The sequence below is a fragment of the Canis lupus genome, chromosome 25 (assembly GCF_048164855.1).
Source record: "Canis lupus baileyi chromosome 25, mCanLup2.hap1, whole genome shotgun sequence".
Lineage (NCBI taxonomy): Eukaryota > Metazoa > Chordata > Mammalia > Carnivora > Canidae > Canis > Canis lupus.
The window spans coordinates 21,517,468-21,524,923 of record NC_132862.1 but is presented as its reverse complement, the minus strand read 5'-3'; the positions used below and the strand labels follow the sequence as shown (position 1 = coordinate 21,524,923).

Here is a 7,456-nt window from a genome sequence, read left to right as displayed (position 1 = left end):
TTATTTATTCATGAGAGACATAGAGAGTGGCAGAGAGATACAGGCTAAGGGAGAAGCAGGCTCCCTGCGAGGAACCTGATGTGAGATTCGATCCCAGGACCCTGGGATCATGACCTGAGCCAAAGGCAGATAGATGCTCAACCACTGAGCCACCCAGGTGCCCCAGCATTTGTGGCTCCTCACTCAGTGTTGTCTCATTCTACCATTGTCACATCACTCATTTACCTGGAGACATGACTGACAGATAACAGTCAAAGTGACATCCCTCAGCAGGTTCGTTGAATGTGATGGGTGAGGAGGAAAGAACTTGCAGGTCGAGGAAGGTGAGGGTAAAATGAGGTAGGTAGTATTAGGCCCATAGATGGCCTCCTCAGTCATATACATTTGTTTGGCATCTAAGAGGAAGGAGAATTGACTCAGAAATAGAAAAACCTGGGTGGCTCAGGTGTTTAAGTGTCTGCCTTCGGCTCAGGTTATGTCTCAGGGTCCTGGGATCCAGCCCCACGTCGGGGGTCTCTGCTTAGCAAGGAAACTGCTTCTCCCTCTCCCTCTGCCTGCCACTCATCATGCTTGTGATCTCTCTCTCTCTCTCTCTCTCTCTCTCTCTCTCTCTCTTGCTGTCAAATAAATAAATAAAATTTTGGGGATCTCTGGGTGGCTCAGCGGTTTGGCGCCTGCCTTTGGCCCAGGGCGCGATCCTGGAGTCCCGGGATCGAGTCCCACATCAGGCTCCGGGCATGGAGCCTGCTTCTCCCTCCTCCTGTGTCTCTGCCTCTCTCTCTATGTCTATCATAAATAAATAAATCTTTAAAATAAATAAATAAATAAAATCTTTTGTAAAAAAGTATTTAAAAAAATAAAGAGAAAAACCCAAATCTAAGACACTTTGATGATTACCCTGTCTCCTTGAACACATCTCCAACCTTCCTGGGTCTCCTGTTCCTTATCTTTTAGGTAACGGAGTAAATTCACAGGTACCTATATCCCTCTTTTATCTCTAAATTCTTTAATATACCACTTGCACATTCAAGATAGTCTTCCCTGCTAGCAAATACTTTTTTTTTTTTTTTTTTTTAGCAAATACTTTTTGATGAGATGTTCCTGCATCCACTTTTCCTTGTTCATATTCCACTCTTACAAATTTTGACTAGGAGAAGTTGGGTTGGGTGGAGAAGACTAGTTCAAAGACAACTCTGAGTCACTTTCTTTTGCCCTGGACCTTAGGAGCAATAAAAGATTAGCTATGTGCTCTTACCTATAGCCCAATAAAGGGGGAGGAAGAGGGCAAGGGATGGATGATGGGGAGGGAGAATGAAAGGAAAGAAGAAGGTGAAGAATAAAAAGGAGATGAGTTTTAGAAATATGGACCCAGTGGGATGAGTAGTCCAGATTCTATCTGGATTCCTGGGCCTATAAACTCCTGGAAACCAGAGACCATATCTTATTTTTTATTGGAGAGGGGCTTGGCCTCTACAGTACCCAAGCACACTTCTCCTCAATGGACAATGAACATGAAGCGATCCCTTAATTTGGTTCACTGGGTTATCTACAGCCCCTCTTTTCCTGGCTGGCACCTTCATAATAGTCATGATAATGAAGGCAGGTGAAACACAAAGGCACAGAAAGTAGAAGTCAAATTAAACAACAAATTTATTAAAATGTTATCCTCCTTCAGAGGTCCTATGAAGCAGAAAACACGCAGACATTGTTTTAAGTCAGGGAGTTTCCAGCTTTGCAACTGAACTCCCTGGCGGAGGGCCAGGCCTGTCGTCAGCGCGTGGGAGAAAGTGGCATTCTCAGGGCCGTGTTGGAAGTTCCAAGTTTATGAGGCATTTAAGTTAGGATTTAGTGGTTACCTATGGGGTTTAGGGTTGAATTTTTTCTCTAAAATACACTTCATCTCTGAATTGCAGCACATGCTGAGATGCTGTTTGGGCTCTGTTTTCTTCTCAAGGCAGTTCTAGATTTCGTCTCAGATGAAATGATGAGGATACAAACTTCCGTCAGACCCCACCCCTACCTGACAGCCCTGCGGGAGAAAGGAGCTGTCCTGAGACGCTGGCTCACAGTGCCCCATTGTCCTCTTCTTGTGAGTATTGTAGAAGGGATGAGGAACTGGTGCAGTTTTGAAAGGGCACCTCGAACTCAAACTCGCCTGCCTACACCAGGGATGTCAGCAGTTGAGGTTAGCTTTTCCAGGAACCAAAGAAATTTGAATAAAATAGACTTTAAAAAAATAAAGTGAGAAAGAAGGCAAAACTAGAATATTCAGTTAAATTGTCAGATTTCTGGGAAGTTAGAAAAGATAAAACTGAAGCCATTAATACAGTGGGGGTGGGGGGAGAGATCCAGTCACAAATCCTTCCAGTATTACCCTGCCGATGCCGGTGTCCAATACCTGCCTCACAGGACAGGAGACACAAAACCAAGTTCTACCAAAGCTAACAGCCAACTATCCAGTATTGTGAATGAGGCAGGATTCCTTCCACAGGGCCTATGTGGACGCTCTCAGCCAAAGCCTCAAATTAGTTTCCCTTGATATACTCAAGGCATACGGATAAACCATTCCTTTGGTGGTTTCTTAAATGAGCAGGGGCTTCTGGAGGTTTGGCCAGGCTCCAGGTAAATGGGGTTGTAAACTGGAGCTCAGGGAAGTGCTCTGTAGGTTGAGCACACTCTGTTCAGACAGTGCTGGTTAAAATGTCCTGCTGTAAAAAGCCCACATTTCCTTAGCAGGGCCTTGGAAGCCTCTTCTGCTTCTCCTCACCAGGGCTGTGGGACTTGGTATTTTTCTCAAAGAGCCCAGGAACCTGGTCTCCACAGCTCCATTCCTACTCAGGGATTAGGAACAGGGAAAAGAAGACTTCTCTCTCTGCACAGCCTAGCTTATCATCTGAGAACTACAAATGAAAGGTCAGGCTTTGAGCTACAAAGGAAAGCCAAGGTCTCCACATTTAGGGGAATTGCAGGGTCACCATGTGGCAGTCTGCTAGGGCTACTACAACAAATTACCACAGGCTGGATGGCTTAAATAACCAAAATGAATTGTCTCACAGTTCTGAAGGCTGGAAGGTCAAGATCAAGGTGTCAACAGTGCTGGCTTCTTCTGAGGCCTCTCTCCTAGGCCTACAGATGGCTGTCTTTTCCCTGTGTCTCACATGGTTTTCCTTCTGTTTTCATCTGTGTCCTAATCATCTTTTCTTATAAGGAGACCGGTCATATTGGATTAGGACCCAATTTCTGATCTCATTTTAACTTAATTTTCCTTTTTTTTAAAAGATTTTATTTATTTATTCATGACAGACACACAGAGAGAGAGGCAGAGACATAAGCGGAGGGAGAAGCAGGCTCCGTGCAGGGAGCTCGACGTGGGACTCGATCCTGGGACTCCAGGATCAGGCCTGGGCTGAAGGCGGCGCTAAACTGCTGAGCCACCCAGGCTGCCCTTAATTTTCCCTTTAAAGATTCTATCACCAAGCACAATATTACATTTTGTGATACCAGAGGCTAGGACTTCAACGCACAAATTTTGGAGGGGGATACAATCCAGCCTACAATAGCACGTCTCTGACTCCTGGGAGAGCTGAGAACCTCAAGGCAATTCCCTGTTCATGGCGGCATGTCACATTTAGATAACTTAACAACATCCTTCCATCTCCGTTTCTTAACAAAATGCCCCAAATTTACTGGCCTTCCCAAGCTCCTTAGGCTGGTCTTCTCGGCATCTAACTTCTCTGTGATGTTGGGGATGTTTCCTAGAACGTTTCTCTCGAGGACCACAGCATTGCCAAACGGGTGGCCAGTATGCTCCCTCACTCATCACTCCTCCCCTACAAGTCTTTCCCAACTCAGCCCAGACACCCAGTGAGGCCCAGTTAAGGAGGTCTGTGTTCTTGCCTAAGAAGCCGAGTAGACACAACCTCCCATCCCCCTGGGGTGGCATTAAAAAAGATAGCCTTCTCCTCATCAGCTTGTATTTCCTGTGGTGTTTATAAGCAGGCCTTCTCTGTGTGAAGCAGATTCCAGAAATGGATTTTCAGAATTTGTTTTGCTTCCTACCACTACTCAAAAGTAATTCCCTGGCAGTGCAGGCTAGGAAAGAAGACAGGATTACTGAGCCCAGAGATGATCTCGTCTAACCCCTCTGTTTCTTTCGAAGAGCAATTTAAAAATCACTTCTCTCCCAGAACCAGATAAACAACTGTCTCCTCTACCCTGGGCTTTGCAATTCAACTCTATTTTCTATGATCACAGTGCTGAGCTTATTACACAAAAAACAGCCTTTGCGAATCCTCTCTCTCCCTAAGATGATCATTCTTGGGTGGTCCTTCTTGGGTGGGTCCCTGGGCACGGAAGCCCCGTGCCATGTTTCCCCCTCTGCTCCGTGGGCTGGGGGAGAGGCTGCCTCACGAAGCTCAGCTCCAGCTCATCAAGAGATAAGATCAGAAACACCGTGGAAGGGCAGTGTTTTAACAAGGCAGAAAATACAAGCTATTCCAAACCTCGGGCCTACTGTGTGAAAAACAAACCCCTGCAGCACACCCGGGCTTTGGGGGCCCTCTCCCGGAGAGGTTTCTCCCCTCATAAAGATTGGTATCATGGGGTGAAGAAAGAGTCATGTCACTCCCAGCAGGGCTTCCAGTCAGAAAGGCTTCACTTTCAATTACCCAAGAGCAGCTGTAGACTGCTGCTTATGTAACAGGCTCTGTGCCTCCTCGGGAGGAGGATGTGGAACCATTTGGTGTTTGCTGAATAATGAGTCATGGTCAGATTTAGGGAGTAGAAACAGTGAATTTCTCCCCTGCATTGCTTCATCCGGAACTTCTAGTAAAGAGTGATAAGCACTGAGTCAGTTCCCCGGGGGGGCAGCCCTAGGAAGGGAAAGCACCACAGAAGGCTCTGAAATATGGGCCCCCAGAGGGCTCACGTGTCCAGCTGCTCCAGGGGACTCGAGGGGCATTCGAAGCTTCGCTGGGCAAATCCAAGAGCAGATTCACTGTTTATTTGGGCCCATGGCCGGGCTGATGGGGATTTTCCTAATCTCAGGCAGTTGCCGCCTTCTTCCAGGCCTTCGTCAGGATCCAGGAGCGTCAGGGTGAAGATAGGAGCTTCAGAATGAGCAGGGCTTTCTCCAAACCTCATTTAATTCTCAGAAATGAAATAAGTCTGAGGAGTTGGGTGGGGTGGGGTGGGGGGCATATTTATATCCACTGAGAAGCTAGAAGGTTTGGTTTCCACCAGAAATACAAAATGAAGATATTCTGGTTTTCGTCCCATTCTGAGCTAAACAAACAGACAAAATCCCAAGAAAACAAAAGTAAGCCCTGTGCGAAAATGGACCAGACATTATTTGTCCCTCTTCACAAGACGGTAATTATTTGTCCCTCTTCGAAGAAATCCAAACTTTACAGACTTTTCACATCAGCAAATGATTCCTTGTAACCTCCTTCCCCATCCCCACCCCCATGATGCTTTTCAACGTGCGTGGCAAGAAGTCACAGCCACCATTTCCTTCTTTGGCAAAGGCACTGCCCAGACCCGTGTGAGAAGGCAGGGGTCTCTTCTGGAGCTGGTGCTTCTGCCTGCTGTTGTGATGGGTGCTGCAAGAATTTTGCTTGACGAGCTACGTAGGGCACATTTTCTTCAATGCACAAAGCTTCAGGAGGCCGAGAGCTCTGCTTAGGAGAAGCAGCATCGAGAGGTCAGGTCAGACTGCTGAGGTCTGAAGCCACCTCCCACCAGCTGTGTGACTTTGACATACAATTAGCTTCTCTTCTAGGTTCCTTCCTCTGTAAAAATCGAGGCCCTGAAAGTCTGTATCTCACAGAGGGGGTTTTGAGCTCTAAGGGAAAACTCACACAGCACTCTGAATGCTTTTTATCATACTGATAATTATCATAATGATTGTATCACTATCATTACTATCATTACTTAATGGTAACATAATGTTCATATCTCATGATTTCTACCCAAAAACATGTTAGTGAAATAGAAAGGCAGGTGCATTTTTTATGGTCCAGTAGATATGACCTTTATACAACTAGTAAGAATTTCCTTTAGCATTTTCAATTGTAAAATGGGGGAAGTATTATACATTTACAGTGAAGATTCAGTGGAATAAAATGATATAAAGTTGTTTGGCTTGGATAGTACAATAAATGATAGCTATCTTAGTTATATTATCTAGCCAATAAATCTAAATCTGTGCTCAACTAAATTTCAGGTGTCTTTGTCCCATGTAGCAAAATGAAGTTCTAAGCCCCAGATCATGGACACCCCTTGAGAGTATTTCTACATTTATTTATGACATAACATTTCCATAGGGAGGTGAGTTCCTAGAATTCTGACGCAACACAAAGGTCATGAGGGGTCTAGTCTGGTGTTTGGTTGAGAAAAGAAAGGATTAAAGATAAAGCCATCCCTTAGATTCTTTAAGAAGGGCTCTTTTGGCCTCTGTTGTATTGATTGATTTTTCTGGCTTGATTTACTTCATGGTAATTTGTTCAGTTCAGCTGACCACAGGAAGCAGATGACACACCTCCTCTGAGACTGGCTCTGAGTGCTGGAAGATCAAGAGGGCAGCCACACAACTGACCTCATCATCACTCCACCTCGCATCCACCTTTAGGGGGCAGTTACTATATGTGTCAGGTCCAGCTCAAAGGACATTTCTCTCAATTTTATACCTAAGATGGGCCTGTTGGCTTAATACCATCCTAAGGATGAGAAAACAGTGTTCTTCAGTGGCTTGAAAGCCACCCATGATCCCACAGCTATAAGTGGTACGGCTGGGGTTAGACTCTGGGAAGTACTGGGTCTACCAGGCTCCGTTGCCATGACTGCTGAGGGTGGGCCTGCCTGGAACAGCACCTACAGTTGTGGCAATAAATTATCTGCCTTCATGTCACTGCTGAGTAGCCACCAGATGACCTGCTGTCCAGGAAAGCTCACAGGCAGTCTGTGTTTGAGGAGAAGCTGTAGCCATTGCCTACAGGCTGGAAAAGGCCCTTGCCACCCTCAGGCTCTCGGTGTAACGGAGACAAGCTTGACAGAGACAATTCAGTTCCATGGGAGAATGCAGTTCTCCACGGCACTGCCAAGTTATTCTGTGGAGTCAGCGGGAAGGGAGGGGGTGCTCCCTCCCCACCCATCCTTTGGTGTGGTGGTCTCACACGAGAATGACCCCAGCCCCCCATATCTTAATGCAGCTATCAGAGCCCTTTGAGAAGGGCAGAGCCGATGGCTTGGACAAGTTTCCTTTCTTGAAACAACGCTAATTTGTCCAGTTTTGTGGCTTTTTTATGTGGAACAACATTAGCTCATCCAAGCTTGTGGTTTATTTGAAAATGAAATTCCGGTAAATCTTTCGCACCATCTGGCAATGCGGTGATTGGCCGCCAGTTAGGAACAAGCCACTGAGCACACAAGAAAACAAAGCAAAGAAAACCCATCCCAA

The 7,456-nt window shown here is 46.0% G+C and overlaps 1 long non-coding RNA gene across 1 annotated transcript; it reads left to right on the top strand.

Moving 5' to 3' along the window:
* The first annotated feature begins 225 nt into the window (after positions 1-225).
* On the top strand, positions 226-5,147 carry LOC140617344 (uncharacterized). Its single transcript, XR_012017588.1, has 3 exons — positions 226-339; positions 1,955-2,089; positions 3,304-5,147. It is a non-coding gene; the product is annotated as an uncharacterized lncRNA (long non-coding RNA).
* The last annotated feature ends 2,309 nt before the right edge of the window (positions 5,148-7,456 follow it).